The sequence below is a fragment of the Heterocephalus glaber genome, unplaced genomic scaffold, assembly GCF_053883595.1.
Source record: "Heterocephalus glaber isolate CG9 unplaced genomic scaffold, H.glaber_assembly_v1.0 deba00001666, whole genome shotgun sequence".
NCBI classification, from domain to species: Eukaryota; Metazoa; Chordata; class Mammalia; order Rodentia; family Bathyergidae; genus Heterocephalus; species Heterocephalus glaber.
Window position 1 is genome coordinate 3,637,590 of NW_028258406.1, and position 25,152 is coordinate 3,662,741.

General features: G+C 34.7%; 1 protein-coding gene across 5 annotated transcripts in view; it reads right to left on the reverse strand.

Moving 5' to 3' along the window:
• Positions 1-25,152, reverse strand: part of Tdrd3 (tudor domain containing 3) — a 160,277-nt gene that overhangs the window by 107,325 nt on the left and 27,800 nt on the right. The gene's annotated exons all lie outside the window — the stretch shown is intronic.

A 25,152-nucleotide genomic window follows, 5' to 3' on the forward strand; every position in this document is an offset into this window, starting at 1 on the left:
AGACACATGACAAGGTAAACCTTACATAGACAAGCAACCAAAAAACAGGTGCCATTAAGCAGCAAACAATGAAAGATTTCTCAACAGAAAAAAAAAAAAGCAAGTTAAAGGAAATGTGAATAGTTAGGACCAAACAAACAAACAGAAGATTAAAGTCAATAAGCTCATGAGCAAAAACCAAGAAGATAAAAGTCAGGAAAGTATATACTATATAAATCAAAGCAAGAATGTTAACAATATTAGTTACTTTAAAAGCTTAAGACTACAGCAGTGCTAAACTATAGTGATGAATAAATCCAAGTAGTTAAATGTATAACAGAAAGAAAACAGAAGTACTAAGTATACAGATGAGTCAGTAATGGTACATAAGTGACCATGAAATTAAAGCACTGCTTTAATTCAAAATAGCTCTAGTAATTTCATTATCAGATTATTTTTCTCTATTCACTACCAGTAACTGTATCTGAAATTCTAATTGGTATCCTCCAAGTTAAGTTTTACAAATATTAATTAAGCTTCTATTACACAAAAAGTATTATGAGAATCAACAATAAGATTAGAAAAATAATGAAAATTATACATATGCCTTCCAGGATTTTACTGTCTTCAGTACCATATAACATAACACATAAGTAGCTATTATACAAGGCCCAAATAATTATAAATGAAATGTAAGACTCAGAGTGAGTATAGGAAAAAGTGTATAAAAGGGAAAAGCAAAAACATGAGGAAGAGGGAACACATCCTACAGGTAATACCTTGGGGCATTCTGGCTAGAAAACGAAGAAAGATTAAGTATAAATTGAGTCCAATTTTAAAAGGCAACAGTGCAGAAAAGGATATGGGTGTCATCGTAAATGTAGATTGAGTGATTATAAAACCACTTCCCAAACTTCTACACAGAGGAAGATATTATGAAATGCCTAATACAATACTATTTTCTAGAAAGGCAACTCTTTAAAACTAAGGGATTATAGGATGTCAAAAGAACAGAAGTAGATCTTTAAAAATAAAGTTCACATCTTCAATTTTACAGATAGAGGAAAGGAATCCTGGAAATGTTAATTAATAAACTTGCTCCCAAATACAAACTCAGGTGATTCAAAGTTGAAAACAACAATGTCTCCTAAATCCTAGTTCAACAGATTTTCCATTACCACACACCACTTTTATTTATCAAAAAAATAATACTAGCACTAGGAATATAGTCTTCTCATAAGCAAAAACCAATATCCATATAAATCAGTTTCCTTATCAACTTGACGCTTCAGCTACACATACCTGGAAAATTTAGTCAATGAGCTCTAAAGTATATTAAACAAGAATAAGTCTAGTGTCATAATAAAAGTTCAGGACACTAGTAGTAACTAATGATTAGATTCAAAAGTTGTTAGGACAATAAAAAATACTCATTCCTACAACATATAAGAAGGGAAAGTCTAACAAAAATTTTAAAGTCAGAAGCAGTAGGGACATAGTATGTGAGTTTATATACATATGAGTCAAATATGATGTGACTTCTTTCATATAATGCCTGTGTAAGACTTTCTGAATATAAAAAATTATAAAATGATTCAATCTCAATTTTCAAGTTTTACAAGCTCTCCCTTGCTCACTCTTCATATTTTCAAAAGTCAAAGGACTTAAGCTATATAGCTTAACTCCAAAATTATCAAGAAACATGACATCCATTCACTTTCTTTGCGGGGGGGGGGGTCCGTGGATCGAACTCAGGACCTGGCACTTCTGAGGCAGGCGTGGCACCACTGAGCTAAATCCCTGGTCTCCTCCATTCACATTTTAAAGCCTCTCCGTGACCTGGAATTGAGACACCTAGAAAACAACAACTTGAGGAAAAAAAAAAAAAAGTAATCTCCAGGAATTGGGAGGGAGCTGACAGAAAAACTAGTCTTCACAGAGAAGCTGAAGAACATGGAGTGCAATGCAGAGGGAAGAATGAAGCAGTCTGGAATACAAAAAGCCTGGGAAAGAGAACTTGTCTCAGCTAAAAGAAGGTAAGGGTTAGCAGCTCAGGAAGAAACAACAGCCCCAAGAGAAGCCCCTATCTATTGTAAACTGCAAAATAGTGTGAGGTTTTACTCTGAAAGTAATTCCTTCTCTGTGGTAGGGTGGAGCTAAAGTAGAAACCCAGTGCAGTGCCCACCATATTGGAGAGGGTTTAATCCAGAGCAATTTTACGTAGGGTTAAGACTGAGCTATAGAACATCTTTAGAAGAACTATACTTCAGGATTGTCACTGTCACCCTACCACAGGGACTGGGTGGGAGACAGGCAAAAGAGAGTTGTGGAGAGAGCATAGGCTAGATACAGATCCTTTGAAAAGTTTAAGCTCAAGCAGGAAAGAACATGGGAATCTTACTCTCCATGGTGAGAAGCCTGGTGCATTATATATGGTTTTCAGAGGGAGCTAGGTCTGAAAGTGCTGGCATTAAGCCCAGCGGTCTGCTTGAACCTCCGCCCCACTGCCTACATCCTGTAAAGAGATCAGTGGTCTGACTGCTTTCCCCATCTACCAATACGAATGAGAACATGCTTGGCTTAGATGGCGGCCACAGCATGGAGTTTAGGGACAGAGGGCCCACTGGAGTGGGGCGGGGGGTCACAAACCTAAAGGCCATAAAGCTAGTCAGAGAAGGTTGTGACTTGGGGCACACAGGGGTCACAGAAAGTAAAAGCTTCCAATGACTACAATCTTAGGGTGATACCATTGGCCACCCATGCCCAGAATGAAAGTGGGTACAGGATACAGCATTCACACAAAAAAACATGAGTATGGAAACAAAATGAGTCATAGCACTGAGTCATTATCCTTGCTCCAAATCTGCTGGATTCCGATACTGCACACCCTGCAAAGAAACTACTCATACAAAAATGAATGGGGGGAGGGCTTATTATTTCTCTTTATTTTTCATTCTTCATTGGTTTTATGGAGTTTTTTCTTATAACTTTTTCTTTTTTCTTTATTTTGCTGTTTTATCTTTTTTCTTTTTATTCTCTTGTTACTTTTATCTAATATTATTATTTTTACTCCTTATAGGATCATTTATCTCGCACTTTTCTCCATCTTTCTCAACTTCCTTTTCAGTATTTGTGAAATTTTATTTCTTTCATTCTCCTATTCATCATCTCTTTACTAGTATAAACATTAAGCTTTATTAATCTTTAAATATTTAGTTAAGCCTATGCAATGACTGTAGAATTACCTTCTACTGTTAATGGTGATATACAGTAAGTCCAGGAATTAAAAACGAGTTCTGTTCCAGAACATTCGGAAGTCACATTCATTCCAAAGTCCAACAAAGTGAGACTTATACATCTTTCACACAAATATACAATGTGTATTGCTTTGTGCTTCCTAGCAGTCCCCTCCACATCACCACTGCTTTCTCTCCTGCTAAAAGACATCCTGGGCTCTGACTGAGCATTGTACTGCTATGCCCTATCAACCTGTACAGTAGGTACACAGCACCACAATAGCGACTAAGTCCGGCAAATACGTGAGTTACTTCAGTATGAATGTTCATAATATGAGGTCCATTCATATCTGTGAATGTTCGAAACTTGAATGTTTGTAAGCTGGGGACTTAACTATAGTTGCTACATTCAATAAATACTGTATGTCAATATTTGATTCATCTGTGCTATCATTATAGAACTTTTTTCTATGGCCAAAGATTGTATAGTGGCAGCTTTTATTGGTTTCTGTGGTATGTCAATATTCAGTTTCACTTCCATTCTATCACTGTTGCTGATTTTGTTGTTATTGCCAGGGTAGCATAGTTGTTGCTACTGCTTTTTCTATATGCCAATTTCTGGTTTGTCTTTGTGTCATCAACAATAACTGCAGTTCATTTCCAGAGAACTGGTACTGAATCAATTATACTGCACCTTCCTGTAGCAAATTAACCAAGGTGATTGGCTCTTAGGACAAAGGCAAAGGCCTATAGTTAGTCATCCCCATAGTGCATCACTGAAAACAGACCCTAACTAAAAAGATCTCCATACTAGCAACAAAGTTTTTCCACTATAATTGACCCACAAACCTCAGATAAAAAAATAAGGTGACATGGCAGCAAAATGCCTCCAAAAACTACCAACCCCTCCAAAGCTGGTGCAGGGGGCATCAAGGGGAGGGGGGGCGAATTAAAAGCCACACAGATAAATTACTCAAAATGATAAAAGAGGTTAAAAAAAAATCAATAAAGTGCTCAGCAAGCTTAAAGAAAACATAACAACAGATAATGGACTTAATAACCCAAACAATGAGTTTAGAGAAAACACAAAAAAGTAGCTGAGTTGAACAAAATGATACAGAACATGAATGACTAGTTGAATCCATGACAATGTAGCAAACAGAAACCCAAGAGATTAAAAATTTTACTGATAGTACGGGTAACAGAAGTGACTAATGTGAGGAGAGAGGATCCGAATTAGAAGACAGCTGATATCTGTGACCAATTATTGAAATATCTTAAAACAATGAAAAATAGATCCAACAGCTGCCAGATGACACAAACAAGATTAATCTAAGAATAGCTGGAATTACTGAAAAATCAGAAGACAGAACAAATAGCATTAAAAAAACCTGTTTATAGAAATAGTACCTGAAACTTTCCAACTACGCCTAAAGAATTTAACATACAGATAGGTGAGGCATACAGAAGCCAAAAATAGCCACAATCAGAAAATAATTTCTCCATGACACATTATAGTCAAAATCCCAGAAGCTCAACACAAGAAATCTTAAAAACTATTAGAGAAAAGCAACAAACTGTTAAACCTATTAGAATTACAGCAGACACTAACCTTAATGGCCAGAAGAGCTTGGAGTGAAGTATTTCAAGCATTAAAAGAAAATAACTTCCAATCCAGACTGATGTATTCTTTGCAAAACCCTCTTTCAATACTGATACAGAAATAAGATCTTTCCATGATAAAGAGCACATTAAGAAATTCATGACCAGCGCACCCGGAAGGAAGCTCCCCGCCTCCATCCCAGGCTCCTAGGGCAGAGAAGCTCAGCCGGTTCCCCAGCACCCAGAAGGAAGCTCCCCCGCTGCCATCCCAAGATCATAGGGCAGAGAAGGTGAGCTGCATGGAAGCTAGAAGCACCCCCTCCTGTGGAAATGAGAAAACACATAAACAAGTCTCAAAAACAGACTTCTGGATCACCTACAGCAACCCCAAAGGGAAATGAGATAAAACAATCTCATACTCAACCACCTGGACTCTCTGAACTGGCAACAAAAGAGGATCTGGGAAAAATGAAATCAAAAATAATTACTCAGATAACAGCAAAGATTTTGCTCATAGTGCAAGACATGATTAATAAATCTAGAGAGGACACAGATAAAAAAATAGAGGATCTGAGGAACATGATGGAAGCTCAACATAGGAAACAAATCGAATCCATAAAACAAATACAAACAGATTTCCAGGAGATTAAAAACTCCATCGAAAGTCTGCGCAGCAGAATGAACCAATGTGAGGATAGAATTTCACATATAGAAGATAAGATTGCAATTAGTGAGGAGGAAAAGAAAAATTGCTTTAAAATCGTAAGGGAACTTGAGAAATCAATCCAGCAGCTGCTGGACGATGCAAAGAAGAATAACATAAGACTGACTGGAGTCAATGGAGAAACAGGAGAGAGTGCAGATGACATAAAAAAAACTGTTCACAGAAGTGATGGCAGAAAACTTCCCAAGGAGAGGAAAAGAACTTGACATTCAGATAAGTGAGGCATATAGGACTCCAGCTAGCCTTAATCAAAAAAATCTACACATAGGTATATAATAGTTAGGATTCCAGAAATCCAACAGAAGAACAAAATTCTACAAGCAGTGAGAGAAAAGAAACAAATCACATACAAAGGAAAGCCCATCAGAATCACAGCAGACTTCTCAATGCAAACCCTCAAGGCAAGAAGAGCTTGGAGTGATGTATTTCAAGCCCTAAAGGAAAACAGCCTCCAACCCAGATTGATGTACCCTGGAAAACTATCTTTCAAAATTGATGGAAAAATAAGATACTTTCATGATAAAGAGCACCTCAGGAACTTCATGAATATCAAACCAGCACTCCAAAAAATTTTAGACAATACCCTAGGAAAAGACAATGAGGATCACAACCCCAGGAAAACCAGCAGAATGAATCCACTGGGCGTGACAAATTAAACACAAAGGGGGAGAACTCAACAAAAAGAAAAAGTCATGACAAGGCTTTTAAACCTTTTAACTTCATCTCCCTAATGAGTGTATAATTCAATCTTGTTAGTGTACTGATTGGTATTTTTCTGATTCTAGAGTTGCACACCATTCCTTGTGCTATACTGGCTATTTATCATCTTCTTATGTCTACATTTTAATTGGGTTATTAATAAGCTCTAAGAATTCTTTATATATTCTGGTCATAGATTATATGTATTGTAAATATGGTCTGTTTAAGGACTACTTTTCATTTTAATGATGTCATTTAAACTTCTAAATTTTGATGGAATCTCATTTATCAATTTTTTTCTTTTATACATCATGTTTTTTGTATCCTAGGTAGTTCATGCCTACCCTGAATTCATAAATATTTTTCCTTATAATTTCTTCTTAAAGTTTTATACTTTTAGGCTTTCTTATTTAGGTTCATAGATTCCTTCAAGTTATTTGTATGTATGGAAAAAAAGGGGTGAGGTTAATTTTTTATATACGGATACCAGGTATTCTAGTGCCATTTGCTGAAAACACTATCTCTTCCTCAGCTCTTGAATTGAGTTTATAGTCTACAAAATCCTAATGTTAAATAATCTTTCAGAACTCACTGGACCATATACGTATGGTTCTATTTCTAGATTCTCTGTTTTATTCCAATGATCTATATGCCTTTCCTTATACCAACACTGCCTTGATTACTGCAGCTTTAGAAGAAGTCTTAAAATTAGGTACTAAATGTCTTCCAACATTGTTTTTGTTTTTGTTTTTAACTTTTCTAGGTCCTTTGTACTCCTTCATAACTTTTAAATTTCAATATCCAATTCTTCATTTATAGCAAGTATACATAGACTTGAATTTTTATATATACCTTGTGTTTTCTAATCCTGCTAAATTCAAATACAAGTTCTAGGGGCTCCCAGAGATTTCTTAGTATTTTCTCTGTAGATGATCATTTCATCTACATATAAAGATTTTGCTTCTACCTTGCCAATCCTATCCTAATTGTGTCATTTTATTGCCAGACTATTTTGGTGGGGACTAGGTTTCAAAGTTTAATGGACAGATAAAGAGTAAGCATATCTGCCCTTGTTCCCCACCTTAGGGAGAAAGCATTCTATCTTCTTCTTTTATATAAGGCATTCTCACTGGAAGTATGGAGTACATGTCTTTAATCTGTTGAAAAGTTCCTGTTCTACTTCTAGGCTCCTGATTGCTTTTACCATGAACAGCTGTAGAATTTAGTCCAATACTTTTTCTCCAACTAGTGACAGGATCATATGGCTTTTTCCTTTCCTCTGTCAAAATGATGACTTTTGGGGGTGGATCTTCCCATGCTAAACCAACACTGCCATCCCTATAACAAAACCACTTTCTACATCCTGCCAGCTCTGACTATGTTCATACTTTTCTCTTATATTATCTTTATCCAGTTTTAGGATTAGCACAATGTTGAGTTCCTAAAATGAGGGGAGAAGTGTTCCTTTTTTCTGCTTTAATTGTTTGATATAATTTATCAGTTAAAATGTTTATGAGCCTGCTGTTGTCATATAGGTAGGTTTTCAAGTTAGGAATATACTTTCTTTAATAGGTGCTATTCAAATTTTATATTTCCTCCAGAGTTAGTTTCATTAATTTGTCTTCCAAGGTACTTCTTAGAAGTTGTCAAATTTATTTCAAAAAAGATTTTTGTAATATGCATTCTATATCCTTTTAAATTCTGTAAAATCTGTGGCAATGTCTCCTAGATCTTAATATTGTAATTTAAAAAATGTATAACTGATATTGTGTAACAGGAAGAAAAGGTCTAAAGGAGCAGGGGAATTGTGAGGGGTAGGGGAAGGGAAAAAAGGGAAAGGAAAAAATATAAGAAGAGGAAAAAAAATGGAAACAAGGTCTTTGCAAATAGGGAGGGGTGGAGGGGGTGAAAGGAGGGCAAGGGAAGGGGAAAAAAATAAGAACCAAGATACTCATGTAAAGGTACAAGATCCCAATGATGAATGTAACTGTATTTTATACCGAAAATGTACCAATAAACTTAAAGGGAAAAAAAAAAAATATATATATATATATATATATATATATATAAAACCAAAGCGGGGGGGAATAAATAAAATAGACATCAGGAAAAAAAGAGAGAGAAAAATGTTATTTAATCCATCATAAACAATGTACCTAAAAGTGTACCTATGTATTTTTATGCTTTTTAGCTTCCTAGTCTTACTGTTAATCTGTATTTATAATTAACTTGATAAAGACTTATAAAATAAATAAGTGAATCTGATACTGGCAAAAAAAAAAAATGGGGTGGAGGGGAAAAATAATTAAAATTTGTTATGTCCCCGTACCAGTTCCCTACAAAAAAAAAGAAATTCATGACCATCAAACCAGCATGTCAAAAAATTCTCAAGGATATCCTAGAGATAATGAAGCTAATAATGTCAAAACATCTAATGGAATGAATACACCAGGCAAGTTGAGCAGTTAAGGGAAAAATTTAAAAAGCAATCAACAACAGGAAAATAGTACAATGACAGGAATAAGTCAATACCTTTTAATAATAACTCAATGTAAATGGCCTCAATTCCCCAAAGACAAAAATTGGCTAACTGGATCAAATAACAAAACCCAGTGATATACCGTATGTAAAATACACATTTAATCCAAAAGGAAATTCATTCTGCTCGCTTCAGCAGCACATATACAAAAGGAAATTAATAGACAAAAAAAATAAAAGGATGGAAACAATATTCCATACAACAGGAGCCAGAAAACAAGCAGGAGTAGCTACATATCCTATTTTCGGACAAAGTGGACTTTAAACCAAAACTGATTAGAAGAGACAAAGAAGGTCATTACATATTGGTTAAGGGAACAATTCAATAGGAAGAGATAACAATTATAAACATGTATGCACCAAGCATTGGCACACTCAACTTCATAAAACGACAGTGTACTACTGAACATAAAAGATCAGATTAGCGTTATAGTGGGGGACCTCTCAATTCCCCACTGTAACAAATAAACAGATCAACTAGACAAAAAAAAACCAAAAACCAACAAAGAAGTATCAGTTGAACCACACCTTCAAACAAATGGGCATAATAGGTATCTATAGTGTTCTACCCAATATTTGAATACACATTCTTCTCAGCAGCACATGGAACTTTCTCCAAAATAGAACATATACTAGCTTATAAAGTATGCATTAGTAAATACAAAACAAAACTGTGCCACATACACTATCAGATCACAGTGCAATGAAACCAGAAATCAAAGCCAAAGAAACCTCAGAAATTATGCAAATGTATGGATATTTTAAAATACACTCTTAAATAATCAATGAGTAACAGAGGAAATCAAAGTCAAACAGTAATTCCAGTAAAACATGCCAGAACTGATGGGACACAATGAAAGCAGACCTGAGATGGACGTGTATAGCTGTGAATGTGTACATCATAAAAACAGAGCAAGTCTAAATAAACTAATGATACACCTCAAGATATTAGAAATACAAAAACAATCCAAATCCAAAGCCAGTGCAAGGAAAAACATTATAAAGATCAAAGTAGAAATTAATGAAACTGAGACTAAAAAAATATACAAAGAATCAATAAATCCAAGTGCTGGTTCTTTGAAAGAATAAACAAAATAGACAAACCCTTAGCCAATCTTACTAAACAAGAGAAAGAAAAGACCCAAATTAATGTACTCAGAAATGAAAAAGGCAAAATGGCAACAGACACCACCAAAAGCCAGAATTATTAGTAACTACTTTGAAAATCTGTACTCCAAACACTTAAGAATCCAGAAGAAATGGATATTCCTAGATAAATATGAATTACCAAAACTGAACCAAGAGGATATAAAAACTCTGAATAATCCATTAACAGGCAATAAAGTTGAAGAAGTATTTTTTAAAAAAATCTATCAACTAAAAAAAGTGCAGAACTCAATGGTTTCATTGCTGAGTTCTACAAGAACTTCAGGGAAGAAAGATTTAATACCCACATTCCACAAATGCTTTAATGTACTTAAAAGGGAAGAAATACTCCCAAATTCACTCCTGGAAGTAAGCATTACCCTGATTCCAAAACTAGGTAAGTACCAACTAAAAATAAATAAATAAATAAAATAAAACAAACAAACAAAAAAAGACTATAGGCCTATCTCTTTAATGAACACAGACACAAAAATCCTCAACAAGATCCTAGCAAATAGAATGCAAAAATCATCGAAAAGATCATATACCATGACCAAGTAGGTTTCATCCCAGGGATACAATGTTCAACAGATGCTTATCAATAAATTTAATCCATCACATAAACAGAAACAAGGACCAAAACTCACACAGTCATCTCAATAGAGAAAAAGACTATAACAAAATTCAACATCCTTTCATTATGAAATACTGAAAAAAATAGGTATCTCAATCTGATGAAAGCCACTTATAATAAACCTTCTGCCAACATATTAAATGGGGAAAAAAATGAAAGTTTTTTTCTAAAATCATCAACAAGACAAAGATGTCCACTATCACCAATACTATTCAAAATAGTACTTGAAACATTAGCCAGAGCAATCGGGCAAGAGAAAGAAATAAAGGGGATACATATAGGTAAGCACAAAGTCAAATTATCATTATTTACAGATAACATGATCCTCTACACAGATCACCCAAAACATTCCACCAAAAGACTCTTATAATTAATAACCAAATCCAGCAAAGTTACAGGACACAATATCAATACACAAAGACTGACAGCATTCCTATACACCAACAATGAACTCACAGAGAACAAATTAAGAAAACAATACCATTTATGATACCATCAATAAAAATGAAATACAGGAAGGTCCCGAACCACGCAACACGCCGATCCAGACCACGCCCCGGCAGCAATCCACTGGACACACCCCACCCCCACCCCGCTCCTCTGGCCTCTTGGCTGTACTGCCACCTGGGTCCACACTACAAAGAAGCAGAAGACACTGGACCACCAGACCACTGTACTGGGTAAGCTGGAGTCATCATCACCTTCCACCAGAACTGGAACTATCCTCAGGGGAAGGGCAGCTGGAACCTGCAGTACAACCCTGCAGAGGTCAACCCTACAGGAGGACAGGGTACTCAACTTGGGACTTGCAGCCAGAAATCTCCCTGAATCTCACAGGTCTGTGACTGGCTTGCTGAGACTCACTGACTTATATATGCACACTGCTACCCACGTTGTCTATTGTGACAAGAGAGACATACCCTGAAAGATGCCTTTCATTTTCTATTTCCAAAATTAGTATTATTGGTTTAGTTTTTTTCTTTTCTTTTTCTCCTGTTATCTTCAATTTTTTTTCCTACTCTTTGCAAATATTTATCTCTCCTTTTTTTCTTTTCTTTTCTTCTTTCTTTTCTCTTTCCTTTCTCTCTCTCTTACACTTACTCTCTTGTTTTCCCACATTGTTCCACTCCCTTTTTGTCCCTGTTCTGGCCCTCATTCAGAGTTCTTCTTTATTTTCCTATTATTCTCCTTTTCCTTCTCGCCTGTGTCCTCTGGCCTCACTGTTAACCTTCCCCTATCCTTCTACCTGACTATCCCTCCCTTCCCAACTCCTTCTAACTCCCCATCCCAAATGGCAAAGTTGTTATATTGAAGAGTTTATTCACTATATGTCGGGTTGGTCCTCGATCTTGATTTAATTCACACAGCTAAAGGTGACAGATTAATAACTACCACAAAATGTCATTTTCTAAGATATACTTGATGCAGTGGTGTTGCTGATTGCATCACTTGGGCTAAGGTGTTGTTATTGATCTAGTCAGTGATCCTTCCTAGTATAAGGAAAATGAGATAGCCTTAGAGTCATTAGAGATTCAAAACTTAGACCAGCTATATCTGGAAGACACCTCTGAGAAGCAATCATTCCATAAGGGTTCTAAATACAAGCAACAAAGATACTGACAATAAGCTATTTCAAAGTATCAACTCAGGAGTTAAACCAAGGACAGTACCAAAAACAAAAATGAGAAGACATTTAAGCAAGGCACAAACGGAGACTTCCACCCCACCAAGGTTAAACCCTGGGGGAAATGATGTGGAAAAGTCCGATAACCAAACACCTGGACAACCTGAACTGACAGCACAGGAAGCAACAAAACAGATGAATGAGGCTCTAGAAAAATTCAAAGCAGAAATAATCTCCCAGATATCTACAGAGATGGTGAGCAGAGTGAAAGACATGATTAGAGGATCTACAACAGAAACAGATAAAAAGATAGATAAGCTCTGAAACATGATGGAAGCCATGAATACCCAGCATAAGAAAGAAATGGAAACCATGATAGCCCAACATAAGAAAGAAATGGAATCCATGAAACAGATTCAAACAGATATTCAGGACATTAAAAACTCCACTGAAAGTATCCACAGCAGATTAAGGGAATGTGAAGATAGAATATCAGATATAGAAGACAGGATCATGGTTAAAGACCATGAAAACAGAGATTTCTTAAAAATAGTAAGGGACCAAGAGAAATAAATCCAACAGCTGCTAGACAGTGCAAAGAAGAATAACATAAAACTGATAGGAGTCCATGAAAAAACAGGAGAAAGCACAATTGACATTAAAAAACTGTTCACAGAAGTAATAGTGGAAAACTTCCCAGACAGAGGTAGAGAACTGGACATACAGATAAGTGAGGCATATAGAACTCCAACTAGCCATGATCAAAAAAAACTACATCTAGACATATAATAGTCAAGATCCCATAAACCCAACAGAAAAACAAAATCCTACAAGCAGTTAGAGAAAAGAAACAAATCACCTACAAAAGAAAGCCCATCAGAATCACAGCAGACTTCTCAACACAAACCCTCAAGTCAAGGAGAGCCTGGAGTGAAGTATTTCAAGCCCTAAAAGAAAATAACTTCCAACCTAGACTTGTAACCTGCAAAACTGTCTTTCAAAATCGATGGGGAAATTAGATGCTTCCATGACAAAGAACACCTGAGAAATTTCATGAACACCAAACCAGCACTACAAGCAATTCTAAACAATATCCTAGAAAAAAACAATGAAGGTCACAACTCCATGAGGCCCAAGAGGGAAGCCACTAGGCAAGGTAAGACACTAAAGGGAAAGGGGAAAAAAAATGAGAAAAAAAAGAGCCAACAAAAGTCAAACATCATGACAAGGATGAGTCAGTATCTATCAATTATAACTATCAATGTTAATGGCCTCAATATACCAATCAAAAGAAACAGACTGACAGAATGGATTAAGAAGCAAAATCCAACAATATGCTGTATACAAGAAACACACCTAACTCAAAAAGAAACTCACAGACTGAAAGTAAAAGGATGGAAAACAGTTCTCCATGCCACAGGAACCCAGAAGAAAGCAGGGGTTGCAATCTTATTTGCAGACAAAGTAGATTTCAAACCAAAACTAACTAAGAGAGACAAAGATGGTCACTACATCCTTGTGAAGGGAATAATCCAAGAGGAAGAGATGACAATCCTAAATATATATGCACCAAATACGAATGCCCCCAACTATACAAAACAAATATTAATGGACATGAAAAACCAAATAAACACTAACACAACTGTAGTGGGGGACCTCAATACCCCACTATCACAAATAGACAGATCATCTAGACAAAAAGTTAACAAAGAAATTCTAGAACTGAACCAAGCTATTGAACAAATGGACTTAATAGATGTTTACAGAGTGTTCCACCCCACAAAATCGGAATACACATTCTTTTCGGCTGCACACAGGTCATTCTCCAGAAGAGACCACATGCCAGTTCATAGGAAGGACGTGTCTAAGTAAATGTAAAAGAATTGAAGTTACCCCCTGTATATTATCAGACCATAATGCAATAAAATTGGAAATCAATAACATAAGAAACCGCAAAATCCCCACAAACACATGGAAACTGAATAACACCCTCTTGAACAACCAATGGGTCACATAAGAAATTAAAGAAGAAATTAATAGTTTCTACAAGTAAATAAAAATGCCAGTACAACATACAGGAATCTATGGGACACAATGAAAGCAGTTCTATGTGGGAAATTCATAGCAGTGAATGCCCACATTAGGAAAACAGAGAAAACTCAGATAAATAACCTAATGCAGAAGCTCAAGCTGCTAGAAAAAGAAAAGCATAACAAATCCAAAGCTCGTACAAGAAAGGAAATTATAAAGATCACAGTAGAAATCAATGCCATGGAGACTAAGAGAATGATACAAAAAAAAAAATCAATGAATCAAAGAGTTGGTTTTTTTGAAAGAATAAATAAAATCGATAAAGCTTTAGCTAACCTTATGAAAAAAAGGAGAAAGGGCACAAATACATGCAATTAAGAATGAAAAAAGGTGAAGTCACAACAGATCCAGCAGAAATCCAGAGGATCATCAATACCTACTTCGAGAACCTCTACTCCAATAAAATGGAAAACACAGAAGAAATGGACAGATTCCTAGAAACATATGAATTGCCAAAGTTAAATGAAGAAGATACAGAAATTCTAAACATCCCAATTACAATGAGTGAAATTGAAAATGTAATAAAAAATTTACCAACAAAGGAAACCCCAGGTCCTGATTGCTTCAGTGCTGAATTCTACAAGACATTTAAAGAAGAACTATTGCCATTACTCTTTAAACTCATCAAGGAAATTGAAAGGGAAGGAATACTTCCAAATTCATTCCTGGAAGCAAGTGTCACTTTGATTCCAAAACCAGGGAAAGACCCAACCCAAAAAGAGAACTACAGGCCAATCCCTAATGAACACAGATGCAAAAATCCTCAACAAGATACTGGCAAACAGAATACAGAGTGTCATCAAGAAGATCATACACCCTGAACAAGTCGGATTTAGCCCAGGGATGCAAGGATGGTTCAACATTCATAAATCAATAAATGTAATACACTATATTAACAGAGTCAAGGACAAAAACCATATGATCACCTCAATAGATGCAGAAAAGGCATTTGACAAAATCCAACACCCATTCATGATAAAAACCCTACAGAAAATTGGACTAAAAGGTCTTTATCTCAACCTGATTAAGGCTATCTATGAAAAACCAACAGCCAACATCATACTAAATGGTCAAAAACTGAAAATTTTCATGCTAAAATCAGGAACAAGACAAGGATGCCCACTATCACCACTCCTGTTCAATAGAGTTCTGGAAACATTAGCCACAGCAATTAGAAAAGAGAAAGAAATAAAAGGAATAAAGATAGGAAAGGGAGAAGTTAAACTGTCATTATTTGCTGACGATATGACACTTTACATTGAAGATCCCAAAATCTCCGCCAAAAGACTTCTCGGCTTAATTGACAGATTCAGTAGAGTAGCTGGATACAAGGTCAACACTCAAAAAACAATAGCCTTCTTGTACACAAATAACAGACTCACTGAGAGAGAAATTAGGGAAACAATCCCTTTTACAATAGCATCCAAAAAAATGAAATATCTAGGAATCAATCTAACAAAGAAAGCAAAAGACCTCTACACTGAAAACTACAGCACTCTGAAAAAAAGAGATCAAAGAGGATACAAGAAAATGGAAAGACATCCCTTGCTCCTGGGTAGGAAGAACCAACATAGTGAAAATGGCCATACTTCCAAAACTACTATATAGATTCACTGCAATGCCAATTGAAATTCCAACAATATATTTCACAGAACTAGAGAAAAACAATCCAAAACTTCATTTAGAGCCATAAGAGACCTAGAATAGCTAAAGCAATTCTAAGCAACTGAGACATGGCTGGGGGTATCACAATTCCTAATGTGAAACTATACTACAAAGCTACTGTAATAAAATCAGCATGGTACTGGCAAAGGAACAGACCCGAGCATCAGTGGACTAGATTAGAAGATGCAGAAACAACACCAGGCATACTCAGCCACCTCATCTTTGACAAAGGAGCCAACCACCATCACTGGAGGAAAGATAGCCTATTTAATAAATGGTGCTGGAAAAACTGGATTTCAACCTGCCAAAGATTAAAACTAGACCCATACCTATCACCATGCACTAAACTGAGATCAAAGTGGATTAAAGATCTAAATATTAAGACAGAAACACTAAACTTGCTGGAAGATAAGTTAGGTAGAACTCTTGAAGATATTTGCATAGGAAAAGACTTCATGAACAAAACCTCAGTAGCACGGGAACTAGCAGGAAGAATCAACAACTGGGATCTCATCTTATTCAAAAGCTTCTGCACTGCAAAAGAAACCACCAACAGAGCTAACAGACAACCTACAATATGGGAAAAAATTTTTAGCAGCTGTACTTCAGACAAAGGACTACTATCTAGAATATATAAAGAATTGAAAAAAAATCAGACCCCTCCCCCAATTCAAAGACCCAATTCAAAAATGGGCATCTGAAATGAACAGACATTTCTCAATCAAAGAAGTAAAAGCGGCAAACAAATATATGAAAAGATGTTCAACATCACTGGTCATTTGAGAGATGCAGATGAAAACAACACTGAGATTCCACCTCACTCCAGAAAGAATGGCTGCTATCAAGAAATCAACCAATAACAAATGCTGGCGGGGGTGTGGGGAGAAAGGAACCCTTCTCCATTGCTGGTGGGAGTGCAGGCTGGTGCAACTGCTGTGGAAATCAGTATGGAGATACTCAAAGAACTAGGACTAGAGGTCCCATTTGACTCATGTATTCCCCTGCTGGGAATCTTCCCCAAAGAATTAAAAGAATCATACCACAGCGATATATGTGCACCCATGTTTATAGCGGCCCAGTTTGTAATAGCTAAAGCTTGGAAGCAGCCCAAGTGCCCATCAACTGGAAACTGAATAAAGAAAATGTGTTTTTTTAATAAAATGTTGTACTACTCAGCCATAAAGAATGAAAAACTAGAGTCATTTAAAAGAGCTAAATGGATGCATGTCGAGGCCATACTCTTAAGTGAAATAAATAGGACACACATGTGTAAATAACAAATAGTTTCTCTAGTGTGAGAAACTGATAGTGTAAACAAGCGTTAAAATAATTAAAATGAATAACTGATAATTTGAAAAGGAAAAAAAGTCCAAAGACGAAGGGGTGAAGGGAGGGGAACAGGAAAGGAACAGAGGGAAAGGAAAAACTATGAGAAAAGAAAAAAAAATGGAAATGATGTCTGTGTAAATAGGGAAGGGTGGAGGGGGTGAAGGGCACACAGGTAATGGGGAAAAAATAAGAACGAAGATATATCATGTACAGGTACAAGCACCTAATGAGAAATGTAAACGAATTGTACACCTAAAATCTACCAATGAAAGAACTTAAAATAACGAAATACAGTACTTAGGAATTAACCTAACCAAGGAAGTAAAAGACCTCTACAACAAAAACTACAATCCTCTGAAAAAGGAGACAGAAAAGGACATCAGAAATGGAAAGATATCCCTTTTTCCTGGACAGGCAAAACCAATATTGGCAAAATGGCCATAATTCCAGAAGTGATATACAGATTTAGTGTAATCCCAATCAAAATACCAGCAGCATTCCTCACTAAAGGAAACAATCCTAAAATTTATATGGAACCCAAAGAGACCCACAAAAGCAAAAGCAATCTTGGGTAATAAGAGCAACACAGGAGGTATCACAATCTTGGACTTCAAGTTATATCACAAAGCTGTACTAATTAAGAAAGAAGGAGAAGAAAAGAAAAAGAAACCAGCATGGTAGTGGCACAAAAAGAGATATGTGGATCAATGGAACAGAACAAAGGATGTAGAAACAACCACAAGCACATTCAGTGATCTGATCTTTAATAGAGGGACGAAAAAAATACCCTGCAGGAAAGATAGCCTCTTTAGCAAATGGTGCTGGGAAAACTGGTTATCCACATGCAGACAATTGAATGTAGACTCATCTCTCTCACTAAACTAAAATAAAAATAGATAAAAGATCTAAATATTAAAATACAATCTAATGGAAAATAAAACAGGTAAAACTCTTGAAAACATAGTCTTAGGCAAAGACTTTCTGAACAAAACCCTAATTGTACAAGAAATAGCACCAAGAATCAACAAACAGAATATCAAATTAAAAAGCTTCTGCACAGCTAAAAAAACAACCAACAGATGAAGAGAGAACCTATAAAATGGGAAAAACAAAACAAATTCCAATCAAAAAATGGGCAACTGAAATGAAAATATTCTTAGAAAAAATACAAATGTCCAATAAATACAAGAAAAAATGTTCAGCATCTCTAACCATTAGAGAAATGCAAATAAAACAACACTAAGATTCACAGTGCAATGAAACTAGAAATCAGAGTCAAAAGAACCTCAGAAATTATGCAAACGTATGGATATTAAAAAATACTCTTAAATAATCAATGAGTTACATAGGAAATCAAACAGAAAAAATGGCTGTCATCAAGAAATTAAATAATGATAAATGCTGGCGAGGCTATAGGGAAAAGAAACCCTTCTACACTATTAGGTGAGAATGTAAACTAGTACAACCAATATTGAAATCAATATGGAGATTCCTCAAAAAACTTACTTAAAATAGAAATCTCATTCATTCTCCTCCTAAATATCTTCCTGAAAGAGTTAAAGACATCATATTCCAGTAATACATGCATTCCCATGTTTATAGCAGCACAATTCATAATATAGCTAAATCTCAGAAGTGGTCTATATGTCCATCAACAGAAGAATAAAGAAAATGTGGAATGGAGTAGTACTACTTCATTGTGTATAAAGAAGGATAAACAGGTCTTTTGTGGGAAAATGAATATACCTCGAGACCATAATGTTAAGTGAAATAAATGAGACACACAATCTTAAATAGCGCATGGATTCTCTTATATAAGAAATCCAAAATATAAATAACTAAAGAGCAAAATACAAGACAGATTATAGGAAACAGGAAGACAGATCTTCTGCAAAAAGGAAGAGGAGGGGGAAGGGGAGGGAGAAGGGGAAAAGGCACAGGAATGAAAAGCAATTAAGATGTGTTATGCACATATACCCACTCCCCACAATGAATGTAGTCATTATAGATTGCAAACATACTAATTAAAATTTAATTTCTCAGAAAAAAAAAAAAAAAAACAAGATCCACCAGGCTTACTTGTAGTCACTGGGAAAGAAACTGAAAATTAGAGAAGACGTATCATATATGGTCCCTGTATACACCTGCCCAATGGACCTCAAGGGGAGAGAATTATAATCAGTTCCCATGTGCCATCTTTGAGTAGTTAAAACTCAAGGGTTTGGACACTAAAAAAGAATCAGACCCCAGGGAACTAATGTTTACTAAAACGTCCAGAAAAAAAATTACTTTTTCCCCTCTCTAGCACAGATATTTCAATCAGTATTATAAAACCTTTCAATACTATTTTGAACTATAAAAATCCATCCAAACACATTTTTCTTACAAGCAGGATATTAAGCAGGGCTAAATTTCTGCATAATATACAATAGACTAATATTTCTAATTTTATCTTTAAATAATGCAATTTGAAATCACCAGAGTTTAAATGACCCAACGTTCTTAAAGATAATTTTAGAAAGTGCTTCCTCTTTTCATAAACAGAAAATCTTAAAATTCTTAAGAGTCACTTCATAATCCCAAACAACTTTAACCTCAGAAATAAGAGCTTTAAAATTAATCTATGGGAGGGTATTTTTTTCTATTGTAGATAATGAATTCAACAAGATGTGTTAAATAATCGAAGTGCTACCAGCAAAACTGTCTGCAACTCATGTTCAGAAGTCACTTGACATATAAAACAGATCAAAAATCACAGTTCATGAATCTCAATCAACAAAAAACTGTGATAACTGCTACCATTTTAATTTCATTTATTAGTTCTAAAGAGTACATCTTTATTATTACCCTTTACCACTAGTAAAGAAAAAAAACAGTTTACATTTGATCCCTTCCTCTGAAAGCAAGTGAAACCTTGGGGTCTTATTTATTCATTGCCTATGACAATATGCCATGGCAAACTACAATATATGCTCCATAATTTATCCATAACTAAGTTTTAGTTGGCTGTCTGCATGAGGACAGGTAGGAACAGCAGTTATCAGATTTGATTTCCAACTTTCAGAATTCTATAATCTAAGTTACAAGCCAAATAAAACAGGTTTCAGTCTACATGTGGCACATATACTTTGTACTTTCTAAATATGTTGGTTTATTTAGGTTATGTGGTTATTTACTCCTGTTCACTTCCAAGTTGTTTGTGACCTTCAGGATTGTATCATAAGTGCCTCTTAAACAATGTAACATTTATACCTAATGTCTCTTTCAGGCAAAAGAAGAATAAGGTATCTTTTAGGTCACTTTGCTTATACCTATATCAAATGTCCATATAGGAGCTGTCTACATCAGACTAAAAAGTGTTAAATTATTTGGGTCAGGTTTTTGACCAAAAGATTTTACAAAGTGAACATATACTGAAAATGCACTCTTCAGACTTCCAAAACAGCCATAAAATCAAACATTAAAGTGTGCACATTTAAACCTGAACTGGGATTGGAATTTCTAAAATAATCAAAGACAGAATAGAAGTAATCTATTTTACACACTGATGTAAACTAGCTGATGACACATGAAAATTCTTAAAATGTCAATGGAAAAAAACCATTAAAACATTCTTCCCAAATGGATTGAGGTTTATCAAGTAAGATAAGGGGAATTAGCTAAACAATAACATGGTGATCTTGTCTCTAAATAAAACATACATCAAGTGGCTTCATTTGGCTATTTACTACCAAATTGACGTTACTAGCCCCTATGTGATATCCAAACACTAAAACAAGAATTTACTATATGAATTTTTGCTTAGCAGCAAGGAAAATAACTAATTCCCAATTACCCCAGCTAATATGAGGACAAGAGAGAATAAAACAGATTACAGACGTATTAAAGGGGATCACAAATAATATAAATGGACACACCAGCAGCTAAGTTTAATGAATTCATGGGATTCCATGGCTAAAGTCTCTAGTAAGCCCAACAAATAGAAGGAGCATAATTCTACAAAAAGTAATGCAGAGGAGTAGTACTGTGACCAATAGTGAAAAATAGAAAAGACCAAAGTCTTTTCCCTTACCAACCATGTACATCTTCTATCACTACCATTTTCCTATTTCTGAACAGTATAACTACCCAGTATCCCAAAACGAATGTCACCATCTTTAATCCAACAATTACAATAAGAATCTCAAACAATGCTAGCTTAAAATTTCTCTATGGCATATATACAAATGAATCAAAATTATTTATTATTTAAAATACTTCTGAGAACTTGGTGTTGATCTTAGTCCAGTAAGCTATATTCAAGAATAAGATTTTATCTATAGTAAACTATCTTTAAAAATATTTTTCAATGTTTAGCTTTTATGATTTCATTCTATGTACAAATGTATATTATTTTTTACCATTTAGCTAATCTAGGATATGGATTTTTCTCCGTATACATATCATAGTTGTTAAACTTAATTATGTCAACTTTGATTGGCTTGAGAGCTGCCTAAGAGATTAGTAAAGTACCTGTTTGGGTGGCCCATGCAGTTGTGACCTTAGGTACTTATGGGGTCCCCAATCCTTTACTCTCTAGCACTGTTCCCTTGTTCAGCTTCCTGGACTCTATGATAAGCTTCTTTGCCACACCATACCCTTTTGCTATGATGCTTTTACCTTGGTGCCAGGTAATTCTGGACTGAATCCCTTGAAATCATCAGCCAAATTAGGTTGCTGTCTTCTCTTTAAAGATGTGATTGTAGTCAGCTACAAGAAAGCTGACTAATACACATACACACATGCATCAGAAAATCTATTTTAATTTCCTCTACCCTAGTTCTTCAGATTGTCATATTACAAAAGCAGAAACACCAAAATCAAAGACAAGACAAAATCATCATGAAAACATTAATAACTCTACAGAAGTTTTTACCCTTAATAAACAATTTCCCAAGATGTGATACAATATGAAATTTCTTGCTATACACAAAATGATTAATATCCACACCAATTCATTTTCCATATTTCGGTTTCCAGACCAAAAAAAAATTTTTTTTTTTGAAGACTGAAAGACAGAAATTAGAAAAAATTCTGGGGAAATTATTTGTAAAACTATTATCTAACTTAACAACATTCAAAGTATTTAAATTCTAAAAAAATAAAAAACTTACATTTTTTTTTCAACACTTTCTTTAAAAAGGTAGAGTATTAAATAGCTAACTCTAAAAGAAGCAATACTTGAAAAGGCCACTAGATGACAACCTTGTTTCACAAGTAAAATATACTGTTGGAAGCCAAGTCCTTAAAGATGTACTAAAATAATTCTAAAGGTCTCTAACATTTGTTCCTTGTTGTTGTTAAATGGTAAGAATAATAAAATAGACTATAATTTTTGTATTGCATTTGATATAAAAATCACTCAGGGCATTATAAAAAAACCTCTTATTTAGTAGGCATTCAAAAAGATACTGACCCTTAAAGGAAAAAAATAATTGAAGTATATTAAAAGTCAATTTTCTCTCCTTTCCTACATTCATCCTTTGAAAATATAGAAATATAAAAATCTATACAAATTATTTATACACTAATTCCTTTTTGCTGGCAAATAGTTAAAAAAAATATTCTCAATATTATTTCAACAGCAGATTTCCTCTAGGAGCAAAATAATAAGCGTGACAATTTTAAGATAATAGCTGCACAAGGATAACAAATCACAAAATTCTATTTTTTCTGACCCATATATAAAATATTAAAATACCTTTCCCATACATAAACCACCTCATGAAAGTATCAACCCTGTAATGCTTTGTTATAAAAAAAAAAAACAGGTGAGCAAATTAATAATTTGCAAATCATTTCTTTGAAATTCCATTTGATACATTACAAAGTGTAGTGACAATGGTAACCTATGTTATTTATTTTTGCAAACCAAGCTTTAATATAAATTTAAAAGTATAAAATACAGGCCTCCTGCATATTTTTATCTTCACTGAAAGATTTAAACAAATTAAATAATACAGTTCTTTTCATGTAGGTCAGACCCTTCCTCTAATTCAATATTTTCATATTTTAATTTGGAAGCAGAGCTGAGGTTACATTATAAAAAATCAGATTGTAAGATGCAGGATTATTTAATATTTCTGTCCTCTTTTTCTCAGCACAAGAGACTGCTATAAAACCATGTACTGGGTCAAAAGGCTCATTGGAAGCCTACTCCCTACCCACTGTACATTGACTACTGCCATTACAGAGAATGCAGAGTCCACATCAAGGCCCTCCAAAATAAGGATTAACCCCAAGGAGACAGCATACTCAACTTTACATAAGAAATCTTATTTGGAAATATAAGATGCCATAAAAATTGGAAAGCATTTTTATGAGTAACTTGGAAAGACTGTGTTGATCTGTACCTTTTACTGAGACAAAACTAAATGACAATCAGCCTCACCATTTAATACAAGTAGGACCTTAGTCAATTTATTTCATTTTTCTAAGCCTCAGTTCCCCCACAAAAAAATGGGGAAGACATCGATGTAGAGTTATTCTAAAAGTAAACAGAACAGCATGAAATACCTAGCATATAATTGGTATAGAAGAAATGCTAATAGAAGTTTTCTTCCTTGTTAAATACTATAACCTTGATTATTCTGGAAAATAGTTTCAAAATATAGTAATATACCAAAATCTTCAGGTCCAATGAGAAAGGAGTGAAATCTGCCTAACAGTGGAGGAATTTTTTCAAAGGCTGCAACTAAATAGCCAAAAGTGTACGTGCTTTCTTATTAATAAGCCTGAACTATGTATTTCTAACAGGCTACTCACATGGAGATTACTGACAACTGAAGAAAAGTGTCACCTACATGGAAAGAGCTATATTACTTAATTTGTTTCAATCTTTCAACTTAACATATCTGGATACATTCACACATTTAATGAGAAAATAAGTTACTCCATTAGACTGTGCAACTATTGCTGCTCCAAACATTTCCAACCCAAAATACGCTGCGATCAATTTTGCCCAATCTGCCACTTATGTCAAGGTTTAATATAGTGATGCCAAGAAATACACACAGAAATATATTTAAAATTCTATAGTACAGGGAGAAATAAGACACTGCACAGCCTATACTTACAGTTCATTTAAACTAGTTATTTACTGAAAACTCTAAAAATGGAAAATACTACATTTATCATAGCCAATTATGACAAGTACCTATTTTTTGTATAAGTAATCATATACCCATCTAATAGCATAACAGTGCTTTATAAGTTAAAATGAAATAAAAATGCAAGAGGTTTGTAAAATACCGATATTAAGATCAAAAAGATGTCACTTAAATACAATGTTAAATAGGTAAATATTTTTTTGTTTGTTTGTTTTTGGTACCAGAGATTGAACTCAGGACCTTGCACTTTTGAGGCAGGCGCTGGAACCACTAAGCTAAATCCCCGGCCCTAAGTAGGTAAATATTAAACTGATAAATTTTTGTCAAAAGAGTAAAATAGCCCTATATACAGATCTTAGCTGGTAAGCATAAATAATTTTAATTTCTATTTCTTTAAAATACATCTTAAATATGAAATGCTCAGTGTTAAATTTTTGGAATTGAAATGGTACAAGAGGTACTTTTTTAGCTTAGAACACATAATTTGGCTATCCTACTGTACATCTTTGTAGAAGCCAGAATAGTAGCCCACATAAAAAAAAAGGTCCATGTCCGAAACTCTGGAATCTTCCAATATTAGTTTATTTGAAGAAAAAAAAAAAAAGACTTTTCAGATCTAATTAAGCATCCTGAGATAAGGAAGCGTTCTAGGTTTTCCAAGTGGCCCCTAAATCCAATGACAGGTGTTATTATAGGTGAGAGACAAGAGGAGTTTTGTGACAGACACAGAAAAAAAG